General features: G+C 46.4%; 3 non-coding genes across 3 annotated transcripts; all 3 read left to right on the forward strand.

Moving 5' to 3' along the window:
• The first annotated feature begins 12,727 nt into the window (after positions 1-12,727).
• Positions 12,728-12,893, forward strand: LOC127233132 (U1 spliceosomal RNA). Its single transcript, XR_007835439.1, has one exon. It is a non-coding gene; the product is annotated as a U1 spliceosomal RNA (small nuclear RNA).
• A 566-nt stretch (positions 12,894-13,459) lies between these two features.
• Positions 13,460-13,533, forward strand: Trnan-guu (transfer RNA asparagine (anticodon GUU)). Its single transcript has one exon. It is a non-coding gene; the product is annotated as a tRNA-Asn (tRNA).
• An 824-nt stretch (positions 13,534-14,357) lies between these two features.
• Positions 14,358-14,429, forward strand: Trnah-gug (transfer RNA histidin (anticodon GUG)). Its single transcript has one exon. It is a non-coding gene; the product is annotated as a tRNA-His (tRNA).
• Positions 14,430-15,278: the final 849 nt, after the last annotated feature.

Below are 15,278 nucleotides of genomic sequence, written 5' to 3' on the forward strand. Positions count from 1 at the left end.
AATAAGTAGGTGCACCATTTCTGCTAGCTACTCTGGAGTTGTCTCAAGCATTATAGTTCCAAACCAGCTTTAGGGTGATGATTGCAGTCCAGATATATCAAGTTGAATCAAGTGGAATTGATGAAGTGGGGCCCCATCTTCTTTCTGGAGAGTTCAAAGATTGCTGTTAGGAATTTTTATTATTCCTTGTGGAAAACTTAAACATTAATATCCACACAGAAATTTCAGCTTTTATAGGTATGCATAATGGTAAAGGCTGAATGGTAAGGATGAAAATAAGCATGAGGGAAATTAGAATTTCAGAAAGAAAACCAAGTTTAGACAAATGACAGTTCCTAGATTTTGTTTTCTTCTGTCTTACACCAATTGGTTTCTTGATATAAGACAGAAACTCTGAATTTTATTTTAACAACATGCTTGAATTTAGAGGAGGACAGCCAAATCCAACTCAAAGCCAGCATTGGTTTACATGAATTGGGGCTAAAAGAGTACTAGGAAGCAAAGAGATAGATTTTTTTAATAGAAATAGTTCACCAGAATTAGATATTGGCACCATATGTCAGACTCTTCTTTGTTAGATGGTTCTTTCTGGAGAGCTATCTTCTCTTCTTTGGGTACTTACACGTTCAGTGTCTTTTGGCTGTTTAAAGATGGGTGTTTTCTGTTTTCCTGTAAAGACAAGAACAGAGCATTCCTCCTACCTTTGAGAGATCTCCATACAACTCATGGGAAATAGGTGGATGACCTATTATTTCTCCTCGTCAAGAGAGTTCTCTTGTTCAAATCAGATCTTGATCAAATTAGATGGTATCCAAAGCTTTTCTTCTCCTGTAGATACAAAGGTGAAACCCTTTCCCCTATGTAACACATATCCTGGTTTCCATACTGAGGTCAATACTTCCTTGAAGTACACCGACTGGTTTAGTTTAGAAGTTTTTTCTATTGTCCAGTGTCTTTCTGAGGCTGTTTTTCCTTTCTCATTATCATTTAAAAAGTTTAATGTTAGTAAGGCATTATGTAATCTGTGTTTGGGTGTCTTGGTTCCTCCTGCCTGTTTATAGAGCATTTCCTTTAAAGTACGATTGGATCTCTCAATCACTGCTTGTCCTGTAGGATTGTGTGGTATACCAGTTATATGATTTATGTTATAATATTTAAAAAAAACTGTTTCAATTTGCTAGAGACGTATGTTGGAACCTTGTCAGTTTTTATTTGTGTAGGTACACCCATAATGGCCATTAACTCTAATAGGTGTGTAATAATAGAATTAGCCTTTTCAGAGCTTAGAGCAGTGGCCCATTGGAACCCTGAAAGTGTGTCTATTGTATGGTGCACATATTTTAATGGATAACTCACTACAAGGAAACAGGCAGATGGATCTTTCTGAGTTCAAGGCTACCTTGGCCTACACAAGATGGACGATTAACAGAGCTCATACCTTTGATGCCAGCACTTGAGATCACACACCTAAATACCAGCACTAGGGAGGTGGACACAGGAGAGATATGGCTGGGCAGAGAAAGGAATATATGAACTCAGAGCTTTTGCCTGGGAGGATTCATAGAGATAGGATTACCATTTCAGCTTGGTAGTGGTGAGATCTACTGGCTTGGCTACTTTGCTTCTCTTATCTTCAGCTTGAAGCTTGAATCCCAATGGCTGTCTCTGAGTTTTTTATTCTTTATGTTACACATGGGTGTGTGGGCTCCAACAACCACCATGAGCCCAGCACTGAAGGAGAGTAATTCATTCCACAGCAGCCATCTATCTACATCATATCATTTTGGGATTTTGTTTGTTTTTTGTTTTTTTAATATTTATCTAGTAGTCACAAGTGTTGTGCCCAAGTCACAAAGATCTCCAAAGAGACCATCAAGGAGACAGACCCATTGAACTGTAAAAGCAAGGTTCATTGTTCATCCAACCATGAAAGGAACCTTGTCCAGTTGGCTGATGTAGCAGCCACCAGAGGAAGTGAATTCCCTGTCCAATGCCAGGTTTTTAAAGGCAAAAATCACAGGATTACATCAGTAGGTACAGGTTGGTTTCTGATTGACATTTGGGGAACAATTAGGGGAATTTCTCAAAGTCATATTTTGGCATGAAATACCTGTGCACCAATTATTCTCATTGGTCAGTGCTGAGAGAGAACATTCTGTGGTTTCTTATGGCTTTGTCTTGTTACCTGCAGGTGGCCTGTTGTTCATAGATACCAATAGTTTTCAGAACTGTCTCCTGGAGTCTATGGGGGAGTTTTTTGTCTCCTCTGTAGTTTCTTTTGTGGCCAAACAGTTCCCAGGAACCAAGTGTCTAGGAAGCTGGTGTGTGTGTGGGGGGGGGGGTCTGGAGTTTTTTATGTTCAGTTTTGGCCCTAAGCTCCAGAAGGCTGGGGGATCTGGAGTTTCTTTGTGTCATGTGCTGAGTTGGAGGCCTTGTCTTTTCTGTACCCTACTACGGCTGCTAAAGCAGGGGGCTGAGTACAATTTCCCTCCAGTGAATTAGAAGTGAAGCCTTTGAGTTTAGTTTACCCCTTTCAACAAGGATGGCCACAAAGGTGGTCAACAAATAGCTATGCAGCTAAGATAGCCCAAGATAACCTGCCTGCCCACTTGTACCAACCCAGAGATCCCAGGAATCCCAATCAGCCAATCAGCCTGTAAAACCCTTAACAGAGGTGTGGTTTGTTCTGGATGAAATGGAAAAATTAATAAAAGTCTAATAACTTAGATTCCAAAAGCCCCCCCAAAAAAGAAAGAAAAAACTCTTAAGCCCCTCTAAGTTCTGAAAAAGTCAGCCCAACAAATAAGGCTAAACAAAGAGCTGGGTACAGAGGCCTGGGAACAGATAACACAGTCCAGCTGTGTCAACATTTCTCTGTCCTAAAGAAGATCAGACAGCTGTCACTTCACAGTTGTAAAAGTCCCTGGCCCAGGAGATAATTAACAAACGTATCTCCTCTACAGCATCCTGCTTAATTGCATCCTGCCTAAATGTACAGTTATTGTTTCATCCTATGATCCTATGTAACCATGAAAGCTTTGTAATCCAGTCTTTTGAACTTTCCCCTTAAAAAGACCTCCTCAGCCAAAAAGTGGAACTCTGCTTGTTCCAGAACAAGCAGGGTCTGAGCTGTAGCTTGTAATAAAGAAACCTTATTTATTTATTTATTATTTTGCATTTGGTGTGTTGCTTCCTCAGTGGTGGGTTTCGGGGGTTCCTCAATAGAGGCATAGCACTGGGAACTTTCATCTTCAGTCCCCCTTGTTGGCTTTGTACATGAGGAGAGGAAACATGATTGTAAGTCCCTCAGTGCTAAAGGACTCATTCTAGGATGTGGTACAGATAAGGCTGTATAGGCAGGAAAGCAATCTTCAAGGGAAAAGAAATGGTTGGTAACCCATAAAAGGAAGACATCTGCAGATCAGATTATCAAATGCATTTAGGTATCAGGATCTGGTTTTGATTTCTTTCTTTTCCATCGGCAACCTAACATCAACACATGACACAACACTGGAGTGTTACCCCTAAGGTTAAAATAATGGAGACCACAAAATGGTCCAAACAAAGGTGGGGTTGGAGAGATGGCTCAGAGGGTAAGAGCCCTAGCTGTTCTTGAGTTCAGCAGAGTTCTGCTCCTAGCACCACATCAGGTGGCTCACAATCACCTGTAAATCCAGCCCCACAGCTTTTCAGGCCTCTGGCCACTGGAGTCATTTGCCTGCGGCAGCCCAGGAAGCCCAGCTCGCAGGGCTGCCTCTCAGGTAGCAATAACAATGCCTTCATAGCAGAGATGACTTTGGAGGAATTTCCTGTCTATCTAAAGGAAAAATAACACCTGAGGGTCGTGTTCCTGTCATTTCCAGCTCTCAGAGTTCTAAGTGTTTAGTTCCCATTTTCTAATTCTAAATCTTTAGTTCCAATTCTCTCCAGTTTTCTCTTCCAATTCTCCTTAGCTCCTTTGTTGACAAAGCTTATGTGCACACTGAACCACAAACTTTGGCAATAAAAAAGTTTACCAAAAACGTCTTCTCAGGGCCACAATGCATTCCTTGAGTAAACAATAAGAGGCAGAGCTATTTACCATGGCAATGCATAGGCGGGGACATGGAGTCTGGCACTTCCCTGGGCAGTGGCATTGAAATGTCCCAAACCTAAAGATACAGTAAAAAAAAAAAAAAAAATCCTGCATGAAGCCCCAGAGCATAAGGAGGGAATTACAGGAGACGGAGACAAGCTTGTAGCTTTTTACTCAAGGCTGTTAGCCCAGGCTATCTCTTGTAGTTGTGGCTGAAAGACAAAAAAGTAAAGTTAAAGAAACCCCCCACTTGAAATGAAGGACAGACTAACCTGGAAAGCTAACCCAGACCAATATCTGTTCCTTGGAATTTGCTAACTTCCCCTCAACAGGCCCTGAGATAACAAGATACCAAGAATTCACACTGCCCCTCCTTTCTTGTGAGTCAGCAGGTGGTGAATAGGGTCCTTAAGAAACAAGGAGATAACTGTACCTCCAGTTTGCCCAGACAAGATTAATTAGCACACCCTGAAGCCCTAAGGTGTGTTGACCCTAATAGCTAGACCATCTGGCCTCAAAGGGTCACATACTCAATGGACAGAGGGTCCCACCCCCTCCCTAAGTTTGTGGGTTTTGCCTTTAAAAACACCTGTGCCCGGGGGATGGGGCTTCTCTCTAGCCTGTGTGCTGAGGGAGCCCGTTTGCGCAAATGTTTCCTGTTCATTAAGGCCTCTTGGCGTGTTGCAGCAACTGGACTGGACATTGAGTTCTTGGGGGTACCTACAGACACTGGGAGACTCCTCATTCTGAGGGTTTTACAGTGACCATCAATGAAGCCTTTCCAACCAGATCTAGGCATAAAGCCGATTCTCTCCAGACCCTGGTTAATTGGTTGTTACTCTAGTCTTTCATATAAATTTTAGGACTGAAACGTAAACAGTTAGTTGAACCTTGACTTTTGTACCATAAACTGAGGTTAGAAGTTTGTGGATACATCTGACCGAGGGCTGATTTCCAAAACATACAAAGAACTCAATAAGCTAGTCACCAAAACACCAAATAATCCAATTAAAAAGTGGGGTACAGAACTAAATAGAGAATTCTCAATAAAGGAATCTAAAATGGTTGAAAGGCATTTAAGAAAGTGTTCAACATCCTTAGCATCAGGGAAATGCAATTCAAAACAACTCTGAGATACCATCTTACTCCTGTCAAAATGGCTAAAATGAAAAGCACCACCAGCAGTTTATCCTGGAGAGGCTGTGAAGAAAGGGGAACACTCCTCCACTGCTGGTGGGACTGCAAACTTGTACAGACACTTTGGAAATCGGCATGGTGCTTCCTCAGGAAAATGAGAATCAGTCTACCTCAAAATTCAGCAATTCCACTCTAAGGCATATACCCAAAAAATGCATACTCATGCAACAGAGACATCTGTTCAACTATGTTCATAACAGTACTATTGTAATTGACAGAACCTGGAAGCAACCTAGATGTCCCTCTGCTGAAAAATGGATAAAGAAAATGTGGTACATTTACACAATGGAATACTACTCAGTGTGAGTGTGTGTGTGTGTGTGTGTGTGTGTGTGTGTGTGTGTGTAAACAATGGAATCCTGAAATTTGCAGGCAAATGGATGGAACTAGAAGAAACCATCCTGAGTGAGGTAACCCAGTCACAAAAGGACAAACATGGTATGTACTCGCTCATATATGGATATTAGACATAGAGCAAAAGATTATCAGCCTATATTCCACACCACCAGAGAAGATAGGAAGCAAGGAGGACTCTAAAAGAGACATACATGGTCCCACAGAGAAGGGGAAAGGGACAAGATCTCCTGAGCAAATTGGGAGCATGTGGAGAGGGGAGAGAGAGTTAGGAGAAAAAGAAGGGGAGAAGAGGAGGGGAGAGGAGGGCATGAGGGAGCAGGAAAGGATAGAGGAGAACAACAAAAGAAATACCACAATAGAGGGAGCCATTACACCTATAAAGAGAAATCTGGCACTAGGGAAATGTCCAGGGATCTACAAGGATGACCCCAACTAACATCTAAGCAATAGTGGAGAGGCTACCCCTATAATGACATTAATGACTACCTTATTTGCCATCCTAGAACCTTCATCCAGTAGCTGATGGAAACAGAAGCAGACACCCACAGCTAAAACTGAGCCAAACTCCTGGAATGCAATTGCAGAGAAGGAGGAGTGATGAGCAAAGGGGTCAGGACTAGACTGGAGAAACCCACAGAGACAGCTGACCTGAACAAGGGGGAGCTCATGGACCCCAGTCGGATAGTTGGGAAACTAGCATAGGACCAACCCAGACCACCTGAACGTGGGTGTCAGTTAGGAGGACTGGACAGTCTATGGGGCCTCTAGTAGTGGATCAGTATTTATCCCTAGTGTACAAATGGACTTTTGGAGCCCATTCCACATAGAGGGATACTGTCTCAGCCTAGACACACGGGGAGGGCCTAGGCCCTGCTCCAAATGATATGACAGACTTCAAAGATCCCCATGGAAGGTCTCAGGGGAGCAGAAAGGGGATGAGATAGGAGGCCAGTGGACGAAGGGGAGGAGGAGAGGGAGAGGGAACTGGGATTGACATGTAAAACAAGATTGTATCTACTTTAAATAAAAAAAATAAGAAGTTTGTGAATAGTGTTAATTGCTAAGGAATTTAGTAGGGAGTGGCTGCTGTTCTGTTACCAGCTGGGCCTGGCTAGAAAAGCTGGTATACAGTTCTAGGCTGCTTTTTATTAATAACCTTGGTTAGACACCTGCGACTATGTCCTTGTGTTTATCTGCAAAGTTTTTAACTTATGGTGTTTATAGAGACATTCAGTCCAGTTTGAAATTGTTGTGAGGTCTTAAGTCAGCTAAATGTATGTAGCTTGTCTTAGACTAGGGAGAAATTGTCATTTTCTTATGTTAGTCTGAGTAAAGAAACAAAAACAGGCTTCTTAGTATCTTACAGTCCTTTTGGAACAATAGACATATCAAAACTTTACAGGTTAAGGAGAAGTAATTTCCCTGATCATCTACAGATATGCGTGCCCATTAGATTGACATGTAATCATGAGATGACATATACACATTCAAGAAATCACACATTACACTACAGGTATTGGGGAGACACCATCGCTGTCTTTGCACATGTGAATTTACAGACAGAAGCAGTCAGTTTCCAAACTATGTAGTCATGAAAGCTTTGCTCCAAACAAGTGTAACACAAAAAAAATAAAAGACTCAGAGACAGACAATGGGGATTCAACCTGAAGATCAGGAAAGCAAAGCGCCCAAGCCACCAGAGAGCTCTCACTTCTAAAAGGGTTGGAGGATTCTTATTCTCAACATGGTTGTAGAATGAATCATTAACACTGAGCCTTCCTATCTTCAGTGTGGCTTGAGAATCAATGCTCCTGTCCGCAATGTGAAAGCCTGGAAGTAGACATGCTGGGGGATGTTGTCCTGTATATATGTTTCTCTTATTGGTTGATGAATAAGACACTGTTTGGGCAACAGAGGCAGAATGATAGGAGGTACTAGAAGACAAGGAGAATTGTGCAAATAGTAGCTAGAAAGAATGTGGGAAGCCTCCATGCAGGGGAAGGAGTAAGAGGACTGGACCCTTCTCCTGTAAGACAAGACACATGGAAATACTTAGACAATAGAAATGGGTTAATAATTAAGAGAGAGCTAGCCAGGAAGAAGCCCTAGCCATTGGCCAACAGCTCTATAATTAATGTAAGTCTTTGTGTGCATATTTGGGGCTGAGAAGGGAGGCAGGGACCAAGCTGGAAAAAGAAACCTCCAGCAACAGAGATCCTGTTTCTGTCTGAAATACCTCTCGAGTCCTGGGAGTAAAGGCCTGAGCTCTGATTCACTCTCAGTTAGCCCAGGGTGGTCTTGGACTCAGAGATCCATCTTCCCTCTCTCCTCAGTCCTGGGATTAAGGGTGTGTGCCATGCTTCTATGGCCTGTGGCTGACTCTGCTTTCTGAATCCCCAGGCAAGCTTTAAGGAATCATAAATTGTCTCACCACAAACAGGGTTCTCCTCCATCAGAGACTTATCCCTCTGGGGCACTGACATCTGAATTATCAGTTGTCATCTGCTGTACTTATTTGTATCACAGCCTACGACAGCTCGTGACACATGCCACCAACCCCTTACTGGCTCACAAGCCCTTATACAAAGTTTAAACAAATCTATTTAAAAAGTGTGTGGGGGGGGGAGGGAGAGGAGGAAACGTGTTCTTTAATTAACCAGAAACTTTATGTGTTTTTAAAAACATATCGAATATCCTTTTTCCTGGCTAGCCTGGAGCTCACCAAGTAGACCAGGCTGGTCTCAGACACACGCAAATCCACCTGTCTCTTCTTCCCAAATACTGAAGTTAAATAACTTTCCCACCTGATGGAAAAAGTATTTTACCAAATTTTAGATTGAAGAATAAAGAGAAAGTCGCATTAGGGACAAAATCACATAACAATATAGTTGTTTTGTCTTGTTTATAGGAGGACTTACTTGTCTTGCCTCTTGAGACAGGTCTCGCTTTGTAACCCTGGCTATCCTGGAACTCACTTTTTATAGAGCAGGCTAGCCTCACACTCACACAGATCCACTTGTCCCTGCTTCTGAGTGCTGGGATTAAAGGCGGGCACCACCACGCTGGCTGTGGTGATTTTTATTTTACGGGAGCAGGCGTTTTGCCTGAATGTCTGTAGTGTATCACACGCATGCCCAGTGCCTGCGGAGGCCAGAGGAGGGCTCTGGACTTCTTGGAAGTGGAGTCACGGTCTTTTGTGATACAGCATGTGGGCAGCGGGAAATGAATGTGGGTCCATTGCAGAAGCAGCAACGCCCCTAACTGCTTGCTGGTCCACCTCTCCAGCTCCCACCATAGGAGTTTTTAACTCTCCTTTGAACACAATTACTCTTTTATGTACCAAATAGTGTTAATAGCAAGGGGTAGCAACGAACAAACGAACCAAAGTCAGACCTGTCAAACATCAAGACTTGCAGGTTTGTGGTGAAGAGCCTAGAATAAGAAAAGTGTAAGCCCGACAGTTACTGTGTACAGAGGTAAGCTTGTAACAGTTGCTGCCTGCCTTCCGGCCAGGCAGTCACTGTGGACAAGGGTTGGCTTCCAACTGTTGCCTCCATGGGACTCCCTGGAGTCCTTCTCCTTGACTCTACTCTGCCTTGCATTCTTTCGGGGACAGCAAGAGGCAGCTGTGTCAGCCACAGGCTTTCCCAGGCCTTAAGTTAGCATCCTATAATCAAAAGTCGCAGATCTTACAATGTAATGTAACTTTAAGCCCGACCTCAAGATTGCAAAGGCTCTTTGACCCACACCTAGTGCTTGATTTTACTACAAGGAAGGAGAGGCTCAAAACCGACTCCCTTTGTCACAGTGTCAGAGGCCCGAACTCTGTCTGGCCTGTGTCTCCAGTGAGCTGCAAGTTTTTTTTTTTTTTTTTTTTTTTTTTTTTTTTTTGTGGCCCTCGATGACTGGAATGAAATCTGCTTCTGGTTCCCAGGCTTCGGTAGTCTGTTCCCTGTTATTAGTGGGCATAACTAAATAGTACTGCTTTATTTTAAGTTAGAAAGTGAATTGGGACTCCAATAGGAGTCACTTTATAATATTGTCGGTTGCTTATTGGTGAGACATAAATGTTAGAGACTGGAGAGTTGGCGGAGAAGGAGGAGTTAAGAGCCCTGGCTACTCTTGTAGAGGACCCCGATTCAGTTCCCCCACACCCATATATATATATATATATATATATCTCCAGATACAGGGTTCTGATGCCCTCTCCTGACCACCATGGGCACTGCGTGCATGCGGTAGACAGACACACAATGGCAAAAGCACTCATATGGGTAAAGTTAAATCTTTAAGATATACATTTTATTTTATTAAACTTTTAAATCCCCGGGTGGGCGTGCTACAAGGCTTTTCGGATATTTGTTTAATCAAGAAACATGGGCTTATAGTTATAAACATCGTGGGCGTCGTTCTCATCGAACGTGTCTTTAGACTTGTATAAACTTCATAACAAGGACTAACTGAAAGCTTTGAGTATTTCTAGTAAGAGTCTGCGGGGGTGGGTGGGTGGGTGGAGAGATGGCTCATCGGTTAAGAGCACTGGTCCCTCTTGTAGGGGGGACCCAGGTTTGGTTCCCTGGACCCATGTGACATCCCAGAACCATCAACATTTCCAGTTCCAGGGGATCAGGCGCCTCCAAAAGGCACCAGGCACTCAACTTAGAGAGAACGCTATCTGAAGGGACGTCAGCCTGGCCGAGCATGGCAATGATGGCTCTGGCAGGCCTTGTCCTTCTCCTTCCCCCCCCCCCATTCCCTCTGCCCTCCTAAAAACCTTTAGATCACATTCCTAGAGCTAGCCACCAAGTTCTATCCCCTTATCTGGCCACTTCCTCCTCCCGAGGCTGACTACCAAGGTCCAGCTATCAAAGTATTGCAGTCTAGCAGTCAAAAGCCCCTTTGGCTCACCTAACTAGCATGCCGGATTAAGATGAAACACCTCATCTTGACCCTGGGTTTCCCTCTTTTATCCGTATAAACTGCTATCTGCCTATGGGCCACGTCTGTCTGTCCCCCCTCTATCCAGAGGCAGTCCTTTGACTCTCTGGTACCAACCTCCCTGCCCCCTGCCCCCTCTCCCTTGTACCCTTCTCTTTCTCCTGACTCTTGCATCGGCATCTCTGTGTCTTATTCCCTGCCCTCTGTCCCTCTGGGGCAAATGCATCTCCTTTGTGCTGAGAACTTGGACTTGGGGCCCCCAAGCCAATGCTGAGCACTTCCCTATCCAGCTATCCAGCTATCCAGCTACAGCAAGCCCCCGAATACCCCTGAATACACACAGCTGAAGCACAAGGAAACGACCTTAAAACCAATCTTATGAAGATGATAGAGGTCCTTAAGGAGAAATGAATAAATCCCCCAAAGAAAGCCCAGGGAAAGCAAACAAACCGGTGAAGGAAATGAATACAACTGTTCAAGCCCTGAACATGGACGTAGACCCAGTAAAGACAACAGGTACTGTGAGAATCATGGAGAAAACACTGTTTTCTTTATCAGACAGCTATACTCCAAACAAAACTCCAGGTAGCTGTATCCAAAACACAGGAAACCAGTATTTTGTATCTTAGGCATCTAACAATTATAAATACGGTCAAACATGTTAAGAATCCCGCAGACACTTATATTTTCTTCTGACCACTGAAACTGCACTAACCAATTTGTTAGAGCTTTCCCTTTCGAGCGTTGAGACGGTGAGAGCAGAGTTACTGATTTTTGTTTTCCCTTTACTATTGGATCATCACGTATTTACCTTTGTGATATGCATGCACGCCTGTTCATCATTTGATGAGTATTTTACCTCAATCACTTTAACCTTCTTTGCGCCTGAAGCTCCGGATAAATCCTTGTTCCAATAACGTTGTACAAGGAGAGAACTTATATTTCTGATGTAATGACAAACCATTAGGACCATCTGTGAACCTTAAGGCGCTGTATTATGTCCGCGAGTGGGCTAAAGAGGTTTTAAGGCAGCCGGGCGTGGTGGCAGAAAGCTCTTATTCCCAGCACTTATGTAGGCAGCCCCTGTCTTGGGGTGGTTGTGGGGAGGGCCTTGCGGAGGGATGCAGGGAGGCAGAGAGGGAGAGATGGGTTAGAGAGGGGGAGTGGGAGATTTTTAAAAGGGCCAGAGAGATGGCTTATAGGCAAGGGCAAGGGCTGTTGCCATCAGGCCCGACAATCCAAGAGCTTGTGATCCACGGAGCAGGCAGGGCGGAAAGAGATCTGACTGTCACAAACTGTCCGCTGGCCTCCGCATTCCAGCGGTGGCACACACACCCGCCCCTCCCCCAGGGCACAACGCAGAAAAGAGAAGAGTGCTTATTTATTCTGTGCATATGTGTTTGTGCCTGAGTGTATGTGTGTGTGTGTGTGTGTGCACGACATACATGCAGGAGCCTGAGGAGGTCCAGAGAGGGCACAGTGGGTCCCCTGAACCAGGAACCCAAATACCAAGTCCCGACTAGGTGTCAGTTGTGTGGTGTTTCTGCAGAAGAGAACGAAGAAAACATGCACCTTTTAAATCATGCCCTTGAAAACTCAGTGGTGGCGACGCGAGGCAGTGAGGTTCGAGCGAAGCGGGAGACCTCTCTCTGCTTAGGGCTGGCTCCGGAGCTGCCTGGAGACCTCGGGTTGGCGGAGGACAGGGAGGGGTCCGTCCGTTCGTTCACACCAACACCAGTGACAAGGCTGTGAGGCCACAGCGGTGGGCAGCCAGCGGCTGTTCAGGGGTTTGAGATAACTCAGGAAGGATGATTTGTCTCTGGTCCTGCAGCACTCCATCCATCCAGCTGTCCTGGAGCAAGAAAGTTCACCAAACCAACCAGGCAAGGGGAGGGAGGGGTGTGATGTCACCCTTGGGTGCGAGTCGGGGGCGTGTCCTATGCAGATGAGGGTCGCGCAGGGGCTGCCGCGTCCGCACGCGCTGCGGGAACGCGAGGGATTTCGCGCGCGTCGTGGGAGGGAGCGCGGGTCGGCGGGTGTGAGCGCAGCGCAGGAATGGGGTGCGCGTCCGTGGAGGCCCCGGCGCGCGCGCGGCGGAGTGACCGTGTGTTGAGAGCGCAGGGCGGGCGGTGCTGGGCCGGGTCTGCGGCTGCGGAAGACATACTTACCTGGCAGGGGAGATACCATGATCAAGTAGGTGGTTTTCCCAGGGCGAGGCCCACCCATTGCACTTGGGGTGTGCTGACCCCTTGCGATTTCCCCCAAATGCGGGAAACTCGACTGCATAATTTGTGGTAGTGGGGGACTGCGTTCGCGCTCTCCCCTGACATTCGAGGTAGACAAGGACAGACATTTTGGCTAAGTACCTTTCGTTTAGGCTTTTTCGCGCCTTTGTAAAGTAGGCATGGCATTACTCTATACATTGTCAAGCCCTTATTCCTCCTCTTCCTTAACTCTGTGGAGCGAGCGGCTTTTGCTTTCTCACTCCAGTGCTTGCCTGGGGACACCAACCCTTCTGAGCTCAGGTTTCATGGACACTCTTAAGACAGAAACTCCTGCTTAGGAAGCTTTGCTTCTTTCGCATTTGTCCTCCCTCCCCTGGCTTTGCGATAAGAACTCCCTTGGGCTCCTTCGCCGAGTCGGAGTACAGCTTGCGAGCCCGTACCGGTCATCAGCCCGCCTACGTGTGGGTGGGGGAGACCCTGTCGGCCCGGGTTCCCGACGCGCGGCCGGCTCGTGCGGGGTTCATAAGGTTCGTGCGCACTGGAGAAGCAAGCAGTCGCGGCGCTCGTCGGCTCCCAAGACTCCGGCTCTGGCTGCGCGGCCGTCCCAGGTGCGTCCGCCGCGGTGACGCCTGGCTCACCAAGGAGACACCGCGGCCTGTTCGGCACCGTCTCTGTGGCGCAATCGGTTAGCGCGTTCGGCTGTTAACCGAAAGGTTGGTGGTTCGAGCCCACCCAGGGACGATACGAGGCTTTTAACTAACAGCTCTCCTAGCTAAGAAAGTCAGTCCACTTGCGGACGAGCTGATTCCGCAGCTGGAGAATGCACTCATGCACTGCACATTCCTGCATCCTATTCTATTCAGAAATCCCCGGAACCCACCCTACGGCTCTGTTTATTTATGGCCTGGCCCCTGGCAACGAAAACTACAAAGCCAATCTTTATTTGGTGTGGGGTTGGTGAGCACCTGTGGAAACTCTTCCTCCCCCCCACCCCCTCACGCGCTATCTTTGTTTTATTTGGGAATGGGTGGGTAGAGTGGGGATCCTTTCTTAACAGAGGAAAGTTATGAACAAGTCGCCAAAGCACAGGAAACGGACCAGATTTTAAGAAAACAGGTAGACATCACACCACTGGTTAGAGATACGCACGCGGCAAGGGCGACCGCAACGTGATTCGTAATCAGAAAATCCTAGAACCAGTTTAATTCGGAAACCCATTTGGTGTGAAAACACCGAAATACAGCACGGAAACGGGCAGGACCGGCCGTGTGGTAAGGAATCCGGGGCTGGCGGGGACGTTTGGGTCTCTGCAGGCTGGCGGCGTCTCTGCACGTAGAGACGTGCCCAGAGGGGCCGCTGGTCTGCCACGGCGGAGAGGAGGGCGATGGAGGTCTGTCGCGTGCTTGGGGGAAACACTGCACCTGCGAGAGCGGCGTCGACCCACGGGCTTCACAGTTCGCACCTGCCCTCGCCACGCAACCGAGGCACAGACGCCTGCACCCAGGACCGGTCTGGGCTGAGGCCCGTGCAAAAGAAGCCGCGGTCAGGCATCGGTCGCCTGGCTCGCCGTGATCGTATAGTGGTTAGTACTCTGCGTTGTGGCCGCAGCAACCTCGGTTCGAATCCGAGTCACGGCACTATTATCATACTTTGTGTCCTGCGCATTGCTTTCTTGTCCCCCCCCTGCACCCCACGCCTCATTAATGTCTTCTTGCCACAGACTCCAGTCTCCCTCGTTCGGTATTATTACAGTTTGGGGCTTTCACCTCGGAGACCTTATAGTTTGGGGCTTTCTTCCCTTCTAGAGCAATGCCCTAGTAATAACACAGCAAGTGGAAAAGCTTCTTTTATACGTTGTGGCATAAATAATGAAAACCCAGAGGCAGATAGACACCGGGGTTCAAACTGGAGTTCAGCGAAGCAAAGCAGCCAAGCCGATAGCTCTTACCTCTGCCAAGGCTTGGGCTGGGATCCCGACCTCAACGTGGCTGGAGACTAATTGTCAGAGACTGAATACTGGAATGCCCTGCTCCTATCTTAAATACCTCTCTAGCGCTGGGATTAAAGGCGTGAGCTCTGTTTCTCTCTTAGACTCTCACGTAGCCCTGGCTGGCCTTGAGCTCACAGAGATCCATCTGCCTCTGTCTCCTGAGTCCTGGGATTAAATGTGTGCCACCACTGCCCACCTTCTATGGCTGGTTTTGCTTGCAATCTGATCTTCGGTGGCTTTGTTAGGTCAATAAACAATATATCACCACAATATGTCCTGCCCACCACCCCTCGATAAAATCTTTATTGTCTACATGCTGAATAATTACTGAAAATGAAAATCCATTCTAACTAAGCAACAAGACTACAATTCCCATAGAACACGCTATGATCTAATCAACATGAGAAACTATGAATAACGTGTGTGTGTGTGTGTGTGTGTGTGTGTGTGTGTGTGTGTGTGTGTGTGAGATTTAGACTATCACCAGGTTTTTTTT

This window comes from Phodopus roborovskii, unplaced genomic scaffold, assembly GCF_943737965.1.
Source record: "Phodopus roborovskii unplaced genomic scaffold, PHOROB, whole genome shotgun sequence".
NCBI classification, from domain to species: domain Eukaryota; kingdom Metazoa; phylum Chordata; class Mammalia; order Rodentia; family Cricetidae; genus Phodopus; species Phodopus roborovskii.